Genomic DNA, 23852 nt, shown 5'->3' with positions numbered 1-23852 from the left:
AGATTTGGTCTGTGTGGGGTATGTGCTGGGATGGGGAGATTGAGTAGGGTGGCTAGGCTAGGTTTGTTGGCTATGAGGGGGGTTTGTTGAAGGTTCTGTTGTGGTTGGTGTTTGTGAGGGATAGGGAGAGGGACCCCACTTCTTAGGTGTTGCACTAGCACTGTGGATAGTTTTTTCAGGTGTTGTGTGGCATGGAACTCAAGTTTGCAGCTGGCTTCTAGGATGATGTTCCTCAATGTGTTCTCCAAGCAAGGGTTTGAGAGGTGGAGGACTTTGAAGAGAGATAGGAGCTGTTGGGAGTGGTGGTTACATGAAGTAGTGTAGAGATTCAGGACAAGTTGGGTAAGGGCTAAGGATTGAAGCTTCTGGAAGTCCAGGAGAGACTGGTGGAAGGAGGAATTGCACCCAGAGATGGGAACTTTTAAGGTAAGCCCTTTAGGGGTAATTCCAAAGGTTAAGCAGGACTGGAGGAAAAGTATGTGGGATTGCAGTTTGGCTACAGTGAATGCATGTTTCCGGAATGAATGTAAATAATGTGGTATAGGATTAGGGTACATAGTGGGTAACTGGTGGATAGGGAAATTAGATAACTAAAGTTGAGATAGTAATCATAAGAAGGAGTAAAACACGGAGGGAAGGACGAGAAGGAAAGAAATTGTGTTGGTAATGTTCAATACCAAAGGAAGACCAGTAAATAAGAAAAATACGGAAAAAGTTAACCAGACCAAGCAAGTATGTCCAGATCAGGGGAAAAAGAACACACGTAGCTCAAAAACAGAGATAGCGAGTGGCGAAAAAAGATCGCGCGTGCCGCAAAAGCGATCGCGCGTGCCGCAAAAGCGATCGCGCGTGCCGCAAAAGCGATCGCGCGTGCCGCAAAAGCGATCGCGCGTGCCGCAAAAGCGATCGCGCGTGCCGCAAAAGCGATCGCGCGTGCCGCAAAAGCGATCGCGCGTGCGGCAAAAGCGATCGCGCGTGCCGCAAAAGCGATCGCGCGTGCCGCAAAAAAGATCGCGGGTGGGGCAGAAATGTCCCAAAAAATTTTTCTTGTGGCAGAGAAAGATAGCCAATGGCACAAAAATATCGCCAGCAACAAGAAATCGACGGAAATGGATGATACTGGTAGGTGTGGAAGAGATTGTTGGCAGTGATTGTTGGCTGGGAAACAATGAATAACGAACATTAAAACTATGGAATGTTGAATAAATAAATCAATAAATAAAAAAGAGAAGAGGACTATAAACGGAACAAGATAATAGGAGGAAGATGAAACTAGCACAGTTGGTGACGAAAATATTTATTTATGTATATATAAAACACTGAAGAAGAGAAAGTGTTAAGATGACAGACGTAAGTGATAGCTAACAAAAGGTACAAAACAATGAAGGATGTGGACCATATAGGTGATCTAAATGATTAATGGAAAATCTCATATAAGATGTGAAACAAATACTAACAAAGAGATAGAGGGGCTGGCCAGTACTTACCTCAGCTCAGTACAGCCGATAGATACACATAAAACAGAACTGAAAATTTACATTCCTAGCTTTCGGAACTTTGTTCCTTCATCAGGGAGGAGAGAGGGGAAAAAAAGGGAAGAAGGGAAAGTGGATTCAGTTACTCACAACCCAGGTTATGAAGCAACAGGGAAAGGTAAACAGGGAGGGTAGCAAGGATGGAGGCATGGTTGTCAGAGGGAAGCCAAAGATATTCTACTGTAAGTACTGTGCCAGCTTCAAACCAAAGAGGATGCATACAGAAGTAAAGTATAAAGATAAACACAACTATGTAGGATGAAAAGATGCGTGAATGGCTAAAGAGGAAAGGGAAAGAGGAGAAGACTGAAGAGTGAATGGGAGTGAGGTTCTTTAACGTAGGTTCAGTCCAGGGGGATGGCGGGATGAAAGGATGTGTTGGAGTGCAAGTTCCCATCTCCGCAGTTCAGAGGGACTGGTGTTGGGTGGGAGAAGCCAAATGGCACATACGGTGTAGCAGGTTCCTAGGTCCCTAGAATTATGCTGGAGGGCATGCTCCGCTACTGGGTATTGGGCATCTCCTAGGCGGACAGTTCGTCTGTGTCCGTTCATTCGCTCAGCCAGTTTGGTTGTTGTCATGCCGATGTAAAAGGCTGTGCAGTGCAGGCACGTCAGTTGATAAATGACATGTGTAGTTTCACACGTAGCCCTGCCTTGAATTGTGTATGTTTTACCAGTAGCGGGGCTGGTGTAGGTGGTTGTGGGCGGATGCATGGGGCAGGTTTTGCAGCGGGGTCGGTTACAGGGGTAGGAACCGCTGGGTAGAGAAGGTAGTCTGGGAATATTGTAGGGTTTAACAAGGATGTTACGGAGGTTAGGGGGGCGACGAAAGGCAACTCTGGGTGGTGTGGGGAGAATTTTGTCAAGGGATGATCTCATTTCAGGGGTTGACTTGAGAAAGTCATATCCCTGGCGGAGTAATTTGTTGATGTTTTCGAGGCCAGGATAATACTGGGTGACAAGGGGGATGCTTCTGTGTGGTCTGGGGGTAGGAACATTGTTGTTGGACGGGGAGGAATGTATTGCTCGGGAAATCTGTTTGTGGACAAGGTCTGCAGGATAGTTGCGGGAGAGGAAAGCACTGGTCAGGTTATTGGTGTAGTTGTTGAGGGATTCGTCACTGGAGCAGATACGTTTGCCACGAATACCTAGGCTGTAGGGAAGGGAGCGTTTGATGTGGAAAGGATGGCAGCTATCAAAGTGAAGGTACTGTTGTTTGTTTGTGGGTTTGATATGGACTGAGGTGTGGATGTGAGCTTCAACAAGATGAAGGTCAACATCCAGGAAGGTGGCTTGGGTTTTGGAGAAGGACCAGGTGAAATTCAGATTCGAAAAGGAGTTGAGGTTATGGAGGAAATTAAGGAGTGTTTCTTCACCATGAGTCCAGACCACAAAGATGTCATCTATAAACCTATACCAGGCCAGGGGAAGCAGCTGTTGGGTCTTCAGGAAAGCCTCCTCCATGGGCCCAAAATCCACAAAGAGAACCATCCTGGCCGTCCCATTGTAGCAGGCTTCAAATCCCCAACCGAACGTATCTCAGCTCTGGTAGACCAGCACCTACAACCTATCACCCGCAGACTCCCATCCTACATCAAAGACACAAACCACTTCCTAGAACGCCTCAAATCCATTCCCACTCCTCTCCCACCTGAAACCTTTCTTGTCACCATAGATGCTACATCCCTTTACACAAACATCCCACATACCCATGGTCTCTCTGCCCTTGAGCACTACCTCTCCCAACGCCCACCCGAAGATCTTCTGAAAACCTCATTCCTTATCACACTTACCAACTTCATCCTCACCCATAATTACTTCACTTTTGAAGGCCAGACCTACAAACAAATCAGGGGAACGGCCATGGGAACCAGGATGGCTCCCTCCTATGCCAACCTCTTCATGGGCCGCATGGAGGAGGCTTTCCTGAAGACCCAACAGCTGCTTCCCCTGGCCTGGTATAGGTTTATAGATGACATCTTTGTGGTCTGGACTCATGGTGAAGAAACACTCCTTAATTTCCTCCATAACCTCAACTCCTTTTCGAATCTGAATTTCACCTGGTCCTTCTCCAAAACCCAAGCCACCTTCCTGGATGTTGACCTTCATCTTGTTGAAGCTCACATCCACACCTCAGTCCATATCAAACCCACAAACAAACAACAGTACCTTCACTTTGATAGCTGCCATCCTTTCCACATCAAACGCTCCCTTCCCTACAGCCTAGGTATTCGTGGCAAACGTATCTGCTCCAGTGACGAATCCCTCAACAACTACACCAATAACCTGACCAGTGCTTTCCTCTCCCGCAACTATCCTGCAGACCTTGTCCACAAACAGATTTCCCGAGCAATACATTCCTCCCCGTCCAACAACAATGTTCCTACCCCCAGACCACACAGAAGCATCCCCCTTGTCACCCAGTATTATCCTGGCCTCGAAAACATCAACAAATTACTCCGCCAGGGATATGACTTTCTCAAGTCAACCCCTGAAATGAGATCATCCCTTGACAAAATTCTCCCCACACCACCCAGAGTTGCCTTTCGTCGCCCCCCTAACCTCCGTAACATCCTTGTTAAACCCTACAATATTCCCAGACTACCTTCTCTACCCAGCGGTTCCTACCCCTGTAACCGACCCCGCTGCAAAACCTGCCCCATGCATCCGCCCACAACCACCTACACCAGCCCCGCTACTGGTAAAACATACACAATTCAAGGCAGGGCTACGTGTGAAACTACACATGTCATTTATCAACTGACGTGCCTGCACTGCACAGCCTTTTACATCGGCATGACAACAACCAAACTGGCTGAGCGAATGAACGGACACAGACGAACTGTCCGCCTAGGAGATGCCCAATACCCAGTAGCGGAGCATGCCCTCCAGCATAATTCTAGGGACCTAGGAACCTGCTACACCGTATGTGCCATTTGGCTTCTCCCACCCAACACCAGTCCCTCTGAACTGCGGAGATGGGAACTTGCACTCCAACACATCCTTTCATCCCGCCATCCCCCTGGACTGAACATACGTTAAAGAACCTCACTCCCATTCACTCTTCAGTCTTCTCCTCTTTCCCTTTCCTCTTTAGCCATTCACGCATCTTTTCATCCTACATAGTTGTGTTTATCTTTATACTTTACTTCTGTATGCATCCTCTTTGGTTTGAAGCTGGCACAGTACTTACAGTAGAATATCTTTGGCTTCCCTCTGACAACCATGCCTCCATCCTTGCTACCCTCCCTGTTTACCTTTCCCTGTTGCTTCATAACCTGGGTTGTGAGTAACTGAATCCACTTTCCCTTCTTCCCTTTTTTTCCCCTCTCTCCTCCCTGATGAAGGAACAAAGTTCCGAAAGCTAGGAATGTAAATTTTCAGTTCTGTTTTATGTGTATCTATCGGCTGTACTGAGCTGAGGTAAGTACTGGCCAGCCCCTCTATCTCTTTGTTAGTATTTGTTTCACATCTTATATGAGATTTTCCATTAATCATTTAGATCACCTATATGGTCCACATCCTTCATTGTTTTGTACCTTTTGTTAGCTATCACTTACGTCTGTCATCTTAACACTTTCTCTTCTTCAGTGTTTTATATATACATAAATAAATATTTTCGTCACCAACTGTGCTAGTTTCATCTTCCTCCTATTATCTTGTTCCGTTTATAGTCCTCTTCTCTTTTTTATTTATTGATTTATTTATTCAACATTCCATAGTTTTAACGTTCGTTATTCGCTGTTTCCCAGCCAACAATCACTGCCAACAATCTCTTCCACACCTACCAGTATCATCCATTTCCGTCGATTTCTTGTTGCTGGCGATATTTTTGTGCCATTGGCTATCTTTCTCTGCCACAAGAAAAATTTTTTGGGACATTTCTGCCCCACCCGCGATCTTTTTTGCGGCACGCGCGATCTTTTTTGCGGCACGCGCGATCGCTTTTGCGGCACGCGCGATCGCTTTTGCGGCACGCGCGATCGCTTTTGCGGCACGCGCGATCTTTTTTCGCCACTCGCTATCTCTGTTTTTGAGCTACGTGTGTTCTTTTTCCCCTGATCTGGACATACTTGCTTGGTCTGGTTAACTTTTTCCGTATTTTTCTTATTTACTGGTCTTCCTTTGGTATTGAACATTACCAACACAATTTCTTTCCTTCTCGTCCTTCCCTCCGTGTTTTACTCCTTCTTATGATTACTATCTCAACTTTAGTTATCTAATTTCCCTATCCACCAGTTACCCACTATGTACCCTAATCCTATACCACATTATTTACATTCATTCCGGAAACATGCATTCACTGTAGCCAAACTGCAATCCCACATACTTTTCCTCCAGTCCTGCTTAACCTTTGGAATTACCCCTAAAGGGCTTACCTTAAAAGTTCCCATCTCTGGGTGCAATTCCTCCTTCCACCAGTCTCTCCTGGACTTCCAGAAGCTTCAATCCTTAGCCCTTACCCAACTTGTCCTGAATCTCTACACTACTTCATGTAACCACCACTCCCAACAGCTCCTATCTCTCTTCAAAGTCCTCCACCTCTCAAACCCTTGCTTGGAGAACACACTGAGGAACATCATCCTAGAAGCCAGCTGCAAACTTGAGTTCCATGCCACACAACACCTGAAAAAACTATCCACAGTGCTAGTGCAACACCTAAGAAGTGGGGTCCCTCTCCCTATCCCTCACAAACACCAACCACAACAGAACCTTCAACAAACCCCCCTCATAGCCAACAAACCTAGCCTAGCCACCCTACTCAATCTCCCCATCCCAGCACATACCCCACACAGACCAAATCTCAACTATAACCACAGTCAAATGCCACATATCACCAGTCCCAATTCAGTCCTAAACCTCTCATCCAGATCCCTCTCTCCTCCAGAGACATCTGTTCTATCAAAAGGCTTAACCTTTAGCCCCACACCTAAATTCAACCACACTGCCCTGGTTAAAGATCTCCTCTCATTCACCCGGAACCTCAACTGGAAATATCACTTCACTACCCAAACACAGCCCCCAAGCACTAGACCCAGTGTTGAACCCTGTCTAGAACAGTTTCGACTGCCTTCTCAAAGGGATCCTCCTCCCCTCCCCCAAAACCATCCCTTGCAGACATTTCAGGAATTCCTCACATCCAGTGTTGCCTCCCAGTCCTTCTTGAAGAACATCCCGACAACCCCCAACATCACCCCAGCTGAATCCCGTGCCATTAAAGAGCTGAAAATAGACCACTCTATTGTCATCCTCCCGGCGGATAAAGGCTCCACAACTGTCGCACTTGACCGTGTGGAGTATGTGGCAGAAGGACTGCGTCAACTCTCTGACACCTCAACCTACAAAGCTGTTACCCAGGATCCCATTCCCTCCATCCAGACTGAGCTGCAAAAAATCCTAAAAATCCAAGGTCCCTCACAAGGCCTCACAACGGCTTCCATAGACTTACTCACTCCACCTGAGCCACGTACCCCTACCTTCTACCTATTACCCAAAATCCACAAAGAGAACCATCCTGGCCGTCCCATTGTAGCAGGCTTCAAATCCCCAACCGAACTTATCTCAGCTCTGGTAGACCAGCACCTACAACCTATCACCCGCAGACTCCCATCCTACATCAAAGACACAAACCACTTCCTAGAACGCCTCAAATCCATTCCCACTCCTCTCCCACCTGAAACCTTTCTTGTCACCATAGATGCTACATCCCTTTACACAAACATCCCACATACCCATGGTCTCTCTGCCCTTGAGCACTACCTCTCCCAACGCCCACCCGAAGATCTTCCAAAAACCTCATTCCTTATCACACTTACCAACTTCATCCTCACCCATAATTACTTCACTTTTGAAGGCCAGACCTACAAACAAATCAGGGGAACGGCCATGGGAACCAGGATGGCTCCCTCCTATGCCAACCTCTTCATGGGCCGCATGGAGGAGGCTTTCCTGAAGACCCAACAGCTGCTTCCCCTGGCCTGGTATAGGTTTATAGATGACATCTTTGTGGTCTGGACTCATGGTGAAGAAACACTCCTTAATTTCCTCCATAACCTCAACTCCTTTTCGAATCTGAATTTCACCTGGTCCTTCTCCAAAACCCAAGCCACCTTCCTGGATGTTGACCTTCATCTTGTTGAAGCTCACATCCACACCTCAGTCCATATCAAACCCACAAACAAACAACAGTACCTTCACTTTGATAGCTGCCATCCTTTCCACATCAAACGCTCCCTTCCCTACAGCCTAGGTATTCGTGGCAAACGTATCTGCTCCAGTGACGAATCCCTCAACAACTACACCAATAACCTGACCAGTGCTTTCCTCTCCCGCAACTATCCTGCAGACCTTGTCCACAAACAGATTTCCCGAGCAATACATTCCTCCCCGTCCAACAACAATGTTCCTACCCCCAGACCACACAGAAGCATCCCCCTTGTCACCCAGTATTATCCTGGCCTCGAAAACATCAACAAATTACTCCGCCAGGGATATGACTTTCTCAAGTCAACCCCTGAAATGAGATCATCCCTTGACAAAATTCTCCCCACACCACCCAGAGTTGCCTTTCGTCGCCCCCCTAACCTCCGTAACATCCTTGTTAAACCCTACAATATTCCCAGACTACCTTCTCTACCCAGCGGTTCCTACCCCTGTAACCGACCCCGCTGCAAAACCTGCCCCATGCATCCGCCCACAACCACCTACACCAGCCCCGCTACTGGTAAAACATACACAATTCAAGGCAGGGCTACGTGTGAAACTACACATGTCATTTATCAACTGACGTGCCTGCACTGCACAGCCTTTTACATCGGCATGACAACAACCAAACTGGCTGAGCGAATGAACGGACACAGACGAACTGTCCGCCTAGGAGATGCCCAATACCCAGTAGCGGAGCATGCCCTCCAGCATAATTCTAGGGACCTAGGAACCTGCTACACCGTATGTGCCATTTGGCTTCTCCCACCCAACACCAGTCCCTCTGAACTGCGGAGATGGGAACTTGCACTCCAACACATCCTTTCATCCCGCCATCCCCCTGGACTGAACCTACGTTAAAGAACCTCACTCCCATTCACTCTTCAGTCTTCTCCTCTTTCCCTTTCCTCTTTAGCCATTCACGCATCTTTTCATCCTACATAGTTGTGTTTATCTTTATACTTTACTTCTGTATGCATCCTCTTTGGTTTGAAGCTGGCACAGTACTTACAGTAGAATATCTTTGGCTTCCCTCTGACAACCATGCCTCCATCCTTGCTACCCTCCCTGTTTACCTTGCCCTGTTGCTTCATAACCTGGGTTGTGAGTAACTGAATCCACTTTCCCTTCTTCCCTTTTTTTCCCCTCTCTCCTCCCTGATGAAGGAACAAAGTTCCGAAAGCTAGGAATGTAAATTTTCAGTTCTGTTTTATGTGTATCTATCGGCTGTACTGAGCTGAGGTAAGTACTGGCCAGCCCCTCTATCTATTTGAAGAATTACTCATTTACACAAATAAAAAGGTTTATCTGTTGTTTGTGAATAAAAGGGCATACAAATAAAATAGTTTTCAAATCCAGTTCTTTTAATTTGTAACACAGATATATTTTTTCTTGCTATTAGACCATCTTTCAGAACAATTCTCCTTTCAGACATTTCACCAGACAATTTTATTGACTTCTGAAGATTTACCATTCTGGCATATGAAAAAACATTTTCCAGATGTCAAAGGGAGTAGTGGAATGTTGTATCCACTGAAAAATCATCCTTGTTGAGGTTAATGATCAGAGACCTTCAGATCACAATTTCTTCAGCAAAAAATTGAGAATTCATCAATTCTGTGCTAGATTTTGAATAATAATTTCACTGTGGTTCCTACATAGTTTCATCACTGGAATTTTCTGATTAGAAATTGAAAAGCGAATTTTAGACTCAAAAAATGAATTTCCTTCTTCTGTTAGAACATTATTTTCAGACTCACCACCTGATTTCTTCAGCAAATACGTACCTGAAATTTCTTATAAGCCTTCCTTGGTCATGGACTGCAATGCTTTTAAATCAGGAAAAAACAGTGCTGCAATAATACTTTCATGTTTTCTCTGTGGTGTAGAAAGATGGAAAAACTCTTAAAATTGTCTGTCGACACTTTCTGAGTCAGAAGTAATATTTAACGGGACTGTCGACCAGTGTTTGCATCCTTGTACATAGTGTGGGGATGCCGCACAAATTTGTTTTCATGTTACTGCTTTGTACTGTGACCATGACGGTCACGCAGTGCTCCTGTAAAATTCTTGAACCGTAGTGCACTACACAAAATAGGGTGTTTCCCCAATCTGCTTAAATCAGTAGACTGAAGGTCTTGCTGAAAAATTACTTTGTTCTCAGAATAAGTTACACACTGTCTGTCCAGGGACTGTAGACCAGAGACTGCCTCAAGTATACATCCAAACGTAATATTTTTTTCTTGAGCTTAGTTCATTTTGGGTTCATGGAATCTTCTGTCTGGCTTCTTCCGTGGAGCTGCAGTTGGCAGTGAGGTTTCTGTGTACTTCCTCCAATGTTGTAACATTGGGTGCTGCACCGCAATGTCACCTGTAGCCCAACATATATCTCAAACAGAAAGTGCACAAAACTGAAACGAATGTCATGTACATTGCATAAAAAAACATGTAACAATGAAAACAATCGAGTATTGCTAATATAATGCAAATGCATTGTTAAAAAATATCCACTCTCAAAGTGGCGCAGGTGAACACACGAAAAGGTGTAACGTTTACAAGCTTTCTGGCGGAAGATTTTAAGGGGAAGAAAGAGGGGTGAAGGAAAAGGGCTGAAGAGGTTTAGGAAAAGGGGTACAGTTCAGAAACCTCACCCACAACCCCAGGTCAGGTGACAGATGGGATGAGAAGGAAAGATTCATCCCATCTGGTAAGTCTCGCCTGACATAGGATTCTGGGTGACTTTCCTGAACTGTACTCTTTCTAAACCTTCCCAGTCCTTTTCCTTCATCCCGCTTCCTTCTCCTTCAACTCTTCTGCCAGAAGAAGGAGCCATGGGCTCCAAAATATTAGTCACTACAAAAACAGCCCTATAACTCAATGTGTTCACTTATTCACACTTGACACTGAGGGAGCAGAAATTTGAGCACGGTGACTTTGTTTCTGTAGGCTCAAAATTTCTGACATAAAATACATTTTTGTTTTTTAATGCATTGTCTTTGTGTAACATTAACATAAAACTGTTCTCTTTTTTTCCCATAATTGTAATTAATGTGCAAGTTTTTGCTGACAGAGTCAATTAAGTTTGTTGTATAAAACGATAATATCGTTGTTGAATGGGTACCCTAGTCAGTTATTACAAACCCAGGCCCTGAGTGCCATTGTATCTTGAATCACATCTCCAAACGTAGGAGCCTTCCCTCGTATATGCTGAACCTAGTATGCAGTAATGAGAATGAGTGCGTGAAGGTCACATCCTTCTACATTTTAAAATGCAGTCACTCACTGGCAAGACTATTTTAATCAATAAGGAGTTGTTTGAGGAGTAAATAATTTATTTAAACTTCCAGTGTCTTGCTGGATCTGAAACCTAGTTTTGTTCGTAGCTGACATCTTGTCTGTGAGAAACTTGAAGAAATTGTGAGGGCATTACGTGCTAACAATCCATAGACATATGTCATCCTGGTTAACAAACATGAGTGAACTCACTGTTAGTTTTCACTTTTTCCTTTTACACATACAGAGCAGTAATACTATATAAATATGTCTGATATTTACTAAAGAGACCGGAAGTCATCTGTGGATACTTTGCCCTACAAAACTTGCTTGAACTATGCTTACTGTAGTTACCCAATAGAAAAATATAAACCCTCCCTGATGTAGATATTCAAGCAAATGTTCCCCTAGAAAAGTTATCATACAAGAGTACAAAATTTAAATTTGTACACAAATTTTAGTTCAGAAGTGGGACATAAATTCTGAACATCATTTTAGGAAAAGAAATTGTTAACTCTGACCATGGCTTACATAGGAGAGAGACAAGAAGGATCTTTGCTCCTTTTAATCTTATTGCTAATAACCATGATAGCCAACCTGATAGCATCGGCTATCCAAGTGATTATCTGTGAAAACAGAGTTCCTTGTCATAAGGAAAACTTCCTAGTCCCTTATGCAAGTACTGACCAGTACACTGGTCCCCAGAACACTGACAGTTTCTCTCTGAGAGCTGTCATTTCTTTACATCTCCTACACACAAAACATAAAACATGTCCGTCGTTGCTGAACCCTTTTATGAGTAACAGAATGGATTAATTCCTTGATCATCCTGAAATTGCATGTAAATTGCATGTTAAGATTTACCCTGAATACCTAAATACATCTTGCGATGTCATTCTTACTTCCTGCTTAGCCAGGGTACATACACAACATCATTAGAACATGAGTGCAATACTCTCCCACTAAGCCTGAGTGTATGTTACTGCCTGTCTCATACTCTACAAAAACGCCAGATATACATTAATCTTACAGCTACCAAAAGTCCTAAATATTATCCCTCCAAGTACCCAGTATGTCTTTAGAAGTTTCAGTTGACATTCTTATTTCGCAAATTTTGAAGTTTGTAAATAAACCTTAACTTTGAATTACTCAGGTATGAACAACTTCTTATCCTGATTAGCATATACCCCTTTTCCTCCTGCGAACTTTTATTGGTGAGCACAGCTGCCTGAGGATGATGTGTACTTTTGATAACGAATGGTCCCTCATATAGAGGACAGAACTTATTTGATAGTGTATCACTTTTTAAACTTTGCTTTTGACTTCTTAGCAACACTAGGGCTCCTGTATTGAATAGTTTGTTGAGGTTGTATGTTCCTATTTCCTATTTTTTTTCTTTTATCTCATTCAATACAGGTTGTTCTTCCTTCATTGCATATAATGTTAATGTATTCGGTTCATCATAAGAATAAAGAGCTTAGACCAGCATGTCATTCTTAACCTGCCCTGTAGGCAGTGTACCAACCATACACAAGTGTCTATAGGCCTATGACCACAAAACCACAATACTTCACTCTGTTAATTAAATTTTGTTTGCATCCACTGTGTACTAGTGTTGTCAATTATAGCTTTTGTTGCTGTGTGAGGGTTGAACTACTACCAGCGGCGGCTCACTGTGTTGTGTCAGCCATAGCTCTCATAGCTGTCATCACTGTGTGTGGGTTCAATTGTTACTGGCAGTAGCTTGCTATGTTGCGTCGGCTGTAGTTTTCATAGCCGCAGGTGGTGATGGGGTCTCTCTGCACTTGCTCTGACGCCGGAACATCGGCTGCTGCACCCCACTGCCACCCAATAGCCCAATGAACAACTCAAACAGAAGATGCACAAAACCTAGCCAAGACAAATGTGTTCAGTAATAAATGATAATAATAATAATAACATTGCTTTATGAAACATCTTATGTAGAATTAATCACTACAAGATCATTGCCTTAGCCTGGTGAGTTCAGTCATTCTTACTCAACATCAAGGGAGAAGAAATTTTAGCATGGTAACGTATGCACATATTTTAAAATTTCTGCAGTTTCAAAATTTCTGCACCCTTTCAGTAGAGTAATCAAGCATGCAATGGAGAGTTCATAATACCTGCTTTTTCACCTGGCTGTCGCACTGTGGAATCCAGCAATGGTTCCACTGTGTCCTTTGATTGACCTGAACCAATCATTGACAGGAAATGATTATGTTCAGCTACTTGGAGACCATTTGTGGCCATTCATGGACTTCATGTTCCCAAACAACAATAGAATTTTTATGGATGACAGTGCATCATGTCATCAGGCCACACCTGTTCGTGAGTGATTTGAAGAACATTCTGGACAGTGTGAGCAAATAATTTGGCCACCCAGATCACATGACATGTTTAACATCAAGCATTTATGGGACATAATCGAGAGGTCAGTTTGTGCACAAAATCCTGCACTTCAACACTCTCACAATTATGGATGGCTATAGAGGCAGCATGGCTCAGTACTTCTGAGGGGGACTTCTGATGACTTGTTGAGTCCATGCAATGTTGAGTTGCTGCACTACGCCAGACAAAAGGAGGTCCAACACAATATTGGGAGGTATCCCATGACATTTGTCATCTCAGTGTATGTACAATTGTTGATTTATGAACAAAGATGAGTTTCTTTTGGGGTCGCATCCATTGGATTGATGAGAACCTCAACAGACAACTCAAAATACTAGCATGTCGGAGATTTTATGGAGTTTGTACCAATGATAGTGTACCCAGGATGTCAGATGAAAGTCGCAGAAAATTCAGTTTAGACCTGAAAAGAGCTGTTGCATCTGTAACTGGTAATGAAAGCAATTTCATGAAAACATGCATGCATTGTGGGTATCAGTAATTCAGAGGAGTAAAGAGGAAGAGGGAGAGGAAGTTGATGATGATATTTACATCTGAGGTGAAGGCATTCTTCTACAATTGTCAGAGAATTTTCCATTCTGTAGCAACACAGGCATCACAAAACGTAATATTCAATCAACGTCACTCTTTTGCTGCACTGCACATACACTAGACAAGTGCACTAAAAGTGATACTAATTGTGTACTTCATAAGCCCAGGATAGGTGCTGCTAGTAATGTTGTGCTGTTAGCAAATGCACTTGTGTTGGTCATCTTCTGCCGTGGCTCATTGACACAAAATTTTGCCACACTGTGTCCTAACGGCTATGTTTGTCATAGGTCTGTGGTGAGAGGAATGCGTGAAATTTGGTATTCTGAGCACATTCTTGATGCTGTGGAGCTCAGAATATTGGATTCCCTAATGATTTCTGAAAATGGAAGTCCCAAGCATGTAGCTCCAACTACCGTACTGTGCTGAGAATATGTTAATTCCCAGCAGCCATAATCGTGCCAGAAACCTTTTCACATGCATCTCATGAGTACAAATGACAGCTATGCCAATGCACTGCCCGTTTATACCCTGTGTATGTGATGCTACTGTCATCTGTATATGTGCATATCACTATCCCATGACTTCTGTTACCTCAGTGTATATATTCAGTGTTTTACTGTAATAATATCATTCCTGAGACTTGTTCATGATGAAAATCATTTTTCTTGTAAGTTTGTTGTGGCTTATTATGTTTGCACCATCATTTGAAATAATTGAACTGTTTTCATTTCAATAAGAAATGTATCTTCAGCAGCCATTCAGTGGGATCATGGAATGGATGAAAAACTTAAGATCACTGGCAAATGAATCTTGTTAAACATCATTAGACAATTCGTTATTATTTGTGTTGTGTTCACCAAATCAGTTCGGCACCCAAAATAAAAGATGTATGCAAAGAACACCTTATCACTGAAAGTAGTTGCTGTATTCAGGTGATGTGCTTACCCACTGCAGCTTCTCTCACCACAGGGCAAATTAGAATACAGCAAAAATAATGTTTACAACACAATGAGTGACAGTTAACAATCATTTATTAAAAGCTTAATACCAACACTTAACTTCAGTGTGATGATGATTAGAAGGTGTGACACTGATATTAAAGTTCTGAACACTGGTCTAAACCTAAATCCAGTGAACAGTGACTGCCTAATCTAATAGCATTTCCAATATGCACGTGCTATTCATGATAGTCTCTAAATTTCTGGCTCTGTTAATACACATACACATCGACACTTGGCAGATACTTTGACACTGTTCGATGCCTGCTCGATAACTGCTGCTGACAACTGACAGCAACTGGTAACTACTGTTGAGTGATGGTGACTGGTAATGGCTGGTGACCAATGGCAACTCGTTGATTGGATATGTGTGTCCACTCTTATCTGTTGTTGGTGGATGAACATTCGTTTGCAAGTTGTTTCTCTGACATCAGGCAGAAGCAAGATGAGATCCATGTCTTGAGCATCCTTTGTGGCGTCAGAGCATAACTACAGTAGATGAATTGGACTATCTGTATGGCTTATGTTGAAAGTGTAATATGATCCCTGTTAGGTGCACCTTCTGCGATGACTGACTGTAACTATATGGCAGCTCACTGGAGCCTGGCCTCGTGTATGACATCCACTGTGTACATAGCTGTGTACTGTATCTGAAGGTGGACACAGCAGTACCTGTGAGACTTTGAAGTTTTCTTTATTCTTGTATCACATGCTTAGAGTAAGAGTAATATTCTGCACCAGCTTGTTTCCCATTTATGATTTTAAGTGGTTAAAGAAGTTTCGATGTTGAATTAGCGTTTCGATAAATCAAACAACCTTAGGTGAGTACTTTGTATCTTCATACTGAGAGGGTTTCCTCCTGCCCATTCATACATACTTGTATTATGAAACATCACTTTACCCTCCCTTGTGGTATGGGTTGTGAGTGGAAAGGATGAGCTATTTAATGCTCGAGCTTATGTGCTGAGACTGTATACTTTTTCACTGTTGGTAGTGTCTGATTCAGAAGTTCTTATACTATTGCACATGTTCATATTATCATTAAAAATTACAACAATTAAGAGTGGTGAGGTGTTTCCAAAAGCTGCATAGCTTTTGAAGGTGCTTTATTTGCAACTACCAGTTTTGCATCAGTATAGGCTCATCTTCAGATTTATCTGTCAAAAATACAAATCACTGTGTGAAATTTTTTATGTAGTAGAATTACAGAACCACAGTGTTGACTTTCAAAAAGAAACTATGATAAGTAATCTCTGTCGTTTTATTTCCTTAATATAACTGGGCAATTACAGAGTTCCAGTTCTTGGGAAGTTATCCACGTTTTAAAGTCTGAGAGATGGTGAAGTCATCTGCGATGGTTGTGCCACCTTCCTCTCCACCAAAAAGTGGGAAAAGATGATCACACCATCGCAAAACACAGGGTAAGGAGCCATTCTAGCCTGAGAAAGTGACATTAGAGGTGTCCAGCAGCTGTTTCGAATACCATATAAACACCTGAATAAGGGCGAAATTGCAGTAGTGGAAATAAAAAGTTTAACAGTCACTGGCATAAACCTGATGTCTTTCAAAAAAATTAAAAGACTATGAGTCCCAGTTACGAAAAGTTAATTAATGATGTATTAGTTCTGCAATTATAGGAAACTGAGTCACACCCTACAGGCAAAATTCTTAGAACTGTTACATGATTGATAAAAATGTCCTCTATCAAACAAACTGTTCAAAAAAGTGTGTTTGACTCAGCCTCGCTACCACCAAGAGATTATGGGTCGCCAAAGGTGCACGAAGAACATCTTCCTTTAAGGACTAAAGTGAGTGATATTGGTTTGCCCACATATTCAGTTGAAAAGTTCTTGAGAACATTATTACTACTGTATGTGGGCTGATTGGATTCATTTATCGAGAAATTGGCTCACTTTATCAGTAAATTAAACGGCATAGTGGTCCAGCCGGAGGAGATAGTAGTTAGTTTTGATGTGGCACCACTGTTTACTATGATGAAGTGTTGCAACAGCTGAATCTAATTTTTTCCTCTTGGTATTGCAGAACTCTTTGAATATTCCCTCAGAGCCACGTACTTCAAATGAAACGATGAGTTCTGTGAACAGACACATGGTGTGGCCATGGAGAGGCCTGTAAGCCCAGCTACAGCAAATTTCTTTATGGAAAAACTCGAGGAGCACATACTGGAAACTGCCAACAAGAAACTGAATAAGGTTCCAATATATGGATGATTTATTTTGTGGAGGCTTGGCAGAGAACAACTAAGTTTTCACAAACATCTCAGTGTGATTAATCCAAAAATTAAGTTTACCCTGGAGGAGGTTGTTGTTGTGGTCTTCAGTCCTGAGACTGGTTTGATGCAGCTCTCCATGCTGCCCTATCCTGTGCAAGCTTCTTCATCTCCCAGTACTTACTGCAACCTCCATCCTTCTGAATCTGCTTGGTGTATTCATCTCTTGGTCTCCCTAAACGATTTTTACCCTCCACGCTGCCCTCCAATACTAAGTTGGTGATCCCTTGATGCCTCAGAACATGTCCTACCAACCGATCCCTTCTTCTAGTCAAGTTGTGCCACAAACTTCTCTTCTCCCCAATCCTATTCAACACCTCCCCATTAGTTATGTGGTCTACCCATCTAATCTTATTCAACACCTCCTCATTAGTTATGTGATCTACCCATCTAATCTTCAGCATTCTTCTGTAGCACCACATTTCGAAAGCTTCTATTCTCTTCTTGTCTAAACTATTTATTGTCCATGTTTCACTTCCATACATGGCTACACTCCATACAAATACTTTCAGAAACGACTTCCTGACACTTAAATCTATACTCGATGTTATAAATTTCTCTTCTTCAGAAACGCTTTCCTTGCCATTGCCAGTCTACATTTTATATCCTCTCTACTTCGACCATCATCAGTTATTTTGCTCCCCAAATAGCAAAACTCCTTTACTACTTTAAGTGTCTCATTTCCTAATCTAATACCCTCAACATCACCCGACTTCATTCGACTACATTCCATTATCCTCATTTTGCTTTTGTTGATGTTCATCTTATATCCTCCCTTCAAGACACTATCCATTCCGTTCAACTGCTGTTCCAAGTCCTTTGCTGTCTCTGACAGAATTACAATGTCATCAGCAAACCTCAAAGTTTTTATTTCTTCTCCATGGATTTTAATACCTACTCCGAATTTTTCTTTTGTTTCCTTCACTGCTTGCTCAATATACAGATTGAATAACGTCGGGGAGAGGCTACAACCCTGTCTCACTCCCTTCCCAACCACTGCTTCCCTTTCATGCCCCTCAACTCTTATAACTGCGATTTGGTTTCTATACAAATTGTAAGTAGCCTTTTGCTCCCTATATTTTATCCCTGCCACCTTCAGAATTTGAAAGAGAGTATTCTGGTCAACATTGTCAAAAGCTTTCTCTAAGTCTACAAATGCTAGAAATGTAGGTTTGCCTTTCCTTAATCTAGCTTCTAAGATAAGCCGTAGGGTCAGTATTGCCTCACGTGTTCCAATATTTCTACGGAATCCAAACTGATCTTCCACAAGGTCGGCTTCTACTAGTTTTTCCATTCGTCTGTAAAGAATTTGCGGTAGTATTTTGCAGCAATGACTTATTAAACTGATAGTTCGGTAATTTTCACATCTGTCAACACCAACTTTCTTTGGGATTGGAATTATTATATTCTTCTTGAAGTCTGAGGGTATTTCACCTGTCTCATACACCTTACTCACCAGATGGTAGAGTTTTGTCAGGACTGGCTCTCCCAAGGCCGTCAGTAGTTCCAATGGAATATTGTCTACTCCGGGGGCCTTGTTTCGACTCAGATCTTTCAGTGCTCTGTCAAACTCTTCACGCAGTATCATATCTCCCATTTCATCTTCATCTACATCCTCTTCCATTTCCGTAATATTGTCCTCAAGTACATCGCCCTTGTATAGACCCTCTATATACTCCTTCCACCTTTCTGCTTTCCCTTCTTTGCTTAGAACTGGGTTTCCATCTGAGCTCTTGATATTCATACAAGTGGTTCTCTTTTCTCCAAAGGTCTCTTTAATTTTCCTGTAGGCAGTATCTATCTTACCCCTAGTGAGATAAGCCTCTATATCCTTACATCTGTCCTCTAGCCATCCCTGCTTAGCCATTTTGCACTTCCTGTCAATCTCATTTTTGAGACGTTTGTATTCCTTTTTGCCTCCGTCATTTACTGCATTTCTATATTTTCTCCTTTCATCAATTAAATTCAATATTTCTTCTGTTACCCAAGGATTTCTACTAGCCCTCGTCTTTTTATCTACTTGATCCTCTGCTGCCTTCACTACTTCATCCCTCAATGCTACCCATTCTTCTTCTACTGTATTTCTTTCCCCCATTCCTGCCATTTGTTCCCTTACACTCTCCCTGAAACTCTGTACATCCTCTGGTTTAGTCAGTTTATCCAGGTCCCATCTCCTTAAATTTCCACCTTTTTGCAGTTTCTTCAGTTTTGATCTACAGTTCATAACCAATAGATTGTGGTCAGAGTCCACATCTGCCCCTAGAAATGTCTTACAATTTAAAACCTGGCTCCTAAATCTCTGTCTTACCATTATATAATCTATCTGATACCTTTTAGTATCCCCAGGATTCTTCCATGTATACAACCTTCTTTTATGATTCTTGAACCAAGTGTGAGCTATGATTAAGTTGTGCTCTGTGCAAAACTCTACCAGGCGGCTTCCTCTTTCATTTCTTACCCCCAATCCATATTCACCTACTACGTTTCCTTCTCTCCCTTTTCCTACTACCGAAGGAGGAGGTGGAGGAGGAGGAGGCAGATGAAAGATTAAATTTTTCTTGATGTGCTCGTTTTCAAGAAAGATGATGTTAATTTAGACCACATGGTTTACCAAAATCCCACACATACTGACTGTTAGCTGCACTGGGATTTGAACCACCATCCACAACATAAGTGAAACATCATAAAAATGTTGCCGGATAGAGCAAGGAACATCTGCATAACAGAGCTGCTGATGCACAATTGGAACATCTCACCAACGCATTGCTCAAGAATGGTTATTTGTCGGGGAATTTACAGGATTCTGTGTTGTTGTAGGAAGCTGTATGTGTGTACAACAAGAGAATGGTCAAGAAATGACTAGAGGAGCACAAGGGCAGTTGCAGAAGAGGGAGACTGACAGATCAGCTGTTGCCGAACATGCTCTGTGGCCAATAGACCATCACATTTATTTTGATAGGACTCAAGTACTGGCAGCCACAATCAGGTAACATGAAAAGCTATATGGAGAGGCCATAGAGATCATAAACACCACAGGAATTTCAGTAGGAAGGAGGAAGGCTTGAAACTGAATGACATTAGGATTCTAGTGCTGAAGATGATGTGTACCAGTCTTTCACCACGGGGTGATAGCAACAGCAGAAGACGGCAGTTGACAATGGCCTACCGTGCTCACGCATTCGAAACATGTGATATCAAGCCACTCTGTGGAAACATGTGGAAACTGAATTTTGCTGGAGTCAGTTGTGAGCAAGGATGTGAATGGGAATGAAACATTTGGTTTAAATGTGAAAGTCATTTAGCCACGACACAATAGCCTGGAACGTTTTATTAATTGTGTCAATCCTATTTTGTTAATACTTTATATGTATATATTATGTCTGTATATTTCTGGCTTTTCTGATACTATTGTACCAAATGATCTATGGATGAATAAATAAAACACACTATCACATGCAAATTCTGACATCTATTTCCAGCACAGATTAATATGGCTGCAGAACACCTGCCCAACATTGGTCACCAGTTCGCACAAGAGCACACCCATCTCCTAATGCTGAACAACTTAATGATAATGGTAGTTTATGATTTGTATGTAGTTGAAGAAGACTGGTCATGGCTTGCTGAAACAACATTTAATTTTACTATCAGAGAATGCTTATAGTAGACTATGAAGAACGCAGTCTTGCAATACCATTGCTGTGTACATCTGCACTTCATGTATGGGACAAATGCATTAACTGAAAATAGAAAACACGTTTTTCCGTCCTGGAAGTGAGGAAAAAAGGTGTGAAAAATTAATGTGGAGAAAACCTCCACTTCTAGAAACTGAATGTTATCAAACTCTGTGAGATGGAACACAGCAAGCACACTATACTGTCACCTAGGTTCAATTCTAGGCCAGCATCCAAAGAAATAAAGTTGTTTCAGGAGGTTTCCCACATTTATTTCTTTGGATGCTGGCCTGTGTTTCATTTTACTCTTAACAGTGTAAAAATGTAGTTTTAAAAACACAAGTTATTAAATTTTAACTATGCTTTAAAAAACAGGATGGATGAAAGTAATGCAATACATCTGCCAATATGATCAGATGTAATGTTTTGTAAGCAAACAGTGTTAAAGTTCAATGATCATTTTTAAAGTTTATTTTCTATTTCTTCACTTTGAGGAATCAATGGGAATCTTGCTGGTTATTTTCATTAATAATCAACAAGAGTTGCTCAAGTTTTCTTGTATCGAAAACAACAATTTTAGAACCTTCCACCTGTTGCATAAATCTCTGAGAACACCTGTGTAAGAGGTAGACTGCTTGCAGATGGCTAATACAGGTACAAGAACACTATGGGAAGGATATGGGCAAAGTGCACGTGGATGGCGGATGGGAGTGCAAGAGCACCTGAGAAGTAAAAGTGTTGTGCTGGAGGGATAGGTAGGTATGGGAGCACTAGGGAAATAAAATGATTGTGCCTGGAGGGCATAGATGAATGCGGAAGCACTTAGTATGTAAACTGGCTGTGCCTGGAGGGCATGGAAGAGTGCAGGACGACTAGGGATGTAAAAATATCCCTGGAGGGCATAGTTGGGTGCCCATGCACTAAGGATGTAAACTAATTATACTCTGAGGGCATTGACTGGTGTAAGGACACTTGGGGTGTAAGGAAATGAGTACATGCATTAGGCATGGAAAGGATAGTCATAAAACAGTTTGTAGATTATGCACAGAAAAAAGGATCAGAAATTGTGTGCATGGATTAGGCACGGGTGGCCAGGGGTAGGGAATAGGCACGGATTGATGTTTGCTGGTGGAAGCTACTGTGACGTCGATACATGAGGAAAGAGTTGGTCAAAGGTTCTAGTGCTGTGTGAGGAGGAGAAAGTTGCGGCAGTGATGCACATAGGTGGTGGATCAAGAAGGTGCATGGGGATGGCAGCTGGGAGCCTCCAGTGTCTTGTTGACGTTGGCCAGCTTCTCCAAAATTCTTTGCTACATCTGCTGCATGTCATGCAAGATGGATAGGACTTGGGAAGTCACTTATATGCCAAAGGTGAACATACTCATTGCCAACTGCTAGGATGAAACATTGAGAGAGGGAGCTGGAACCATAGGCGGTGCTGGAACCTATGAAAATTTCTGTGGCCCCATTGCCAATTCATGAGACAAATCATTGGGAGGTGATGCAGAAGCCAATGGCAGTGCTGGAGATTCTGAAAAATTTTCTTCCATGTGACCAATCGATGGGATGAAGCTTTGGATGGTGGTGTTGGAGCCAACAGTGACACTGCAGGCAATGCATGTGTATTGTAAATGGTGGGATGAAGCATAGTTTCATCATCAATAGTGGGACAAAAGGTTGAAGCCGACGCCATTGGTGGAATGAGAATGTGGAAGCCATCGCCATTGTTGGGACAGAAATGTGACAGATGTCACCAGTGGTGGGAAGAAGATGTCGAAGCCATCACCAGTAGTTGGACAAAAATGTGGACACTGTCACTAGTTGCGGGACAGAAGTGTTGGGCCCTGGAGCTAAAAGAAACTACTGTTATGTGAGATAGATCAGAAACGGTTCAGAAAAAAATACCATGTCATCAAATGTTCTGTGACAAAAGTTGTGTCGACAACTAATGTGAGACAAAACTTGGAGGTGTGTCACTGGAACCGATGGAAACATTTACTCAGCACCAAGTGCCGGGATGTAAATAGAAGCCATTGCCAGTTTTGCGACAAAAGAATAGAAAAATTAAATTAAACTCTTTAATTTTGAATAAGAATCAGTATGAGCACTTCTCCACAAAAGGCAAAGGTTCCAGGTCTGAGTCCCAGTCAGGCACGTAGATTTAATCTGCCAGGAAGTTTCAGTTTAGTGCACATTCTGCTGCAGGGTGAAAATATCCATTCTGTAAACAATCTCCTATGCTGCATTTCTACACAATATACAGAAGTGCTAGTCCCACGAAGTATGCTGGAGAACCTGGGCGAAGTTTGGAAAGTAGGAGAAGTAGCACTGGCTGAAGTGGGGCTGTGTGGGCAGATTGTTAGTCGTGATTGGGTAGTCCAGTCAGTAGAGCACTTGTTCACAAATGGCAAAGATCCCAGATTTGAAGCCTATTTTGGGACATAGTTTTAATCAGCCAGGAAGATTCACAGTTGGCATGGTCTTTCACTTCAACTGTCTCACTCTTGCCCTCTTGGGGTGAAGGGACACCAAGGTATTTCATTCAGAATGTTGGAATTCCATCTCAGGATCTTATTGAAACATTCTTATTTTCTTGAAAGTACAAACATTTTCCAAATAATAGGATTCGATTTGCACATTTTCTTAAAGATGATCATCACTCAGTTGTTCTTGTGTTTGTCATTCATCAGTTTGGTGGCCAGCTCGATGCACATTTTCCATATGTTCAGTTGTGGTTGGTCGCTTTTAGAATATTGAGAGTCTTTGCAATCATCCATATGCTCATTCAGCAGTCAGTGTTCTAAGTATTGCGGACACAAGACGCATTTCGTCACTCTTACTAATTGCTGTTCGCCCATCCACCATTCCTGGTCCTCCTTAAATGACTCCACCGACCTTTAGAGTTGACAATATGATGAAG

The 23852-nt window shown here is 42.5% G+C and overlaps 1 protein-coding gene across 1 annotated transcript in view; it reads left to right on the top strand.

Moving 5' to 3' along the window:
* The window catches only part of LOC124801714 (DNA-directed RNA polymerase III subunit RPC1), a 242528-nt gene that overhangs the window by 200249 nt on the left and 18427 nt on the right, over window positions 1-23852 (top strand). The gene's annotated exons all lie outside the window — the stretch shown is intronic.

Source organism: Schistocerca piceifrons, chromosome 1, assembly GCF_021461385.2.
Source record: "Schistocerca piceifrons isolate TAMUIC-IGC-003096 chromosome 1, iqSchPice1.1, whole genome shotgun sequence".
In the NCBI taxonomy this organism is placed as follows: Eukaryota; Metazoa; Arthropoda; class Insecta; order Orthoptera; family Acrididae; genus Schistocerca; species Schistocerca piceifrons.
The sequence above is the reverse complement of the archived record's forward strand: the minus strand, read 5'-3'. Positions and strand labels throughout refer to the sequence as shown.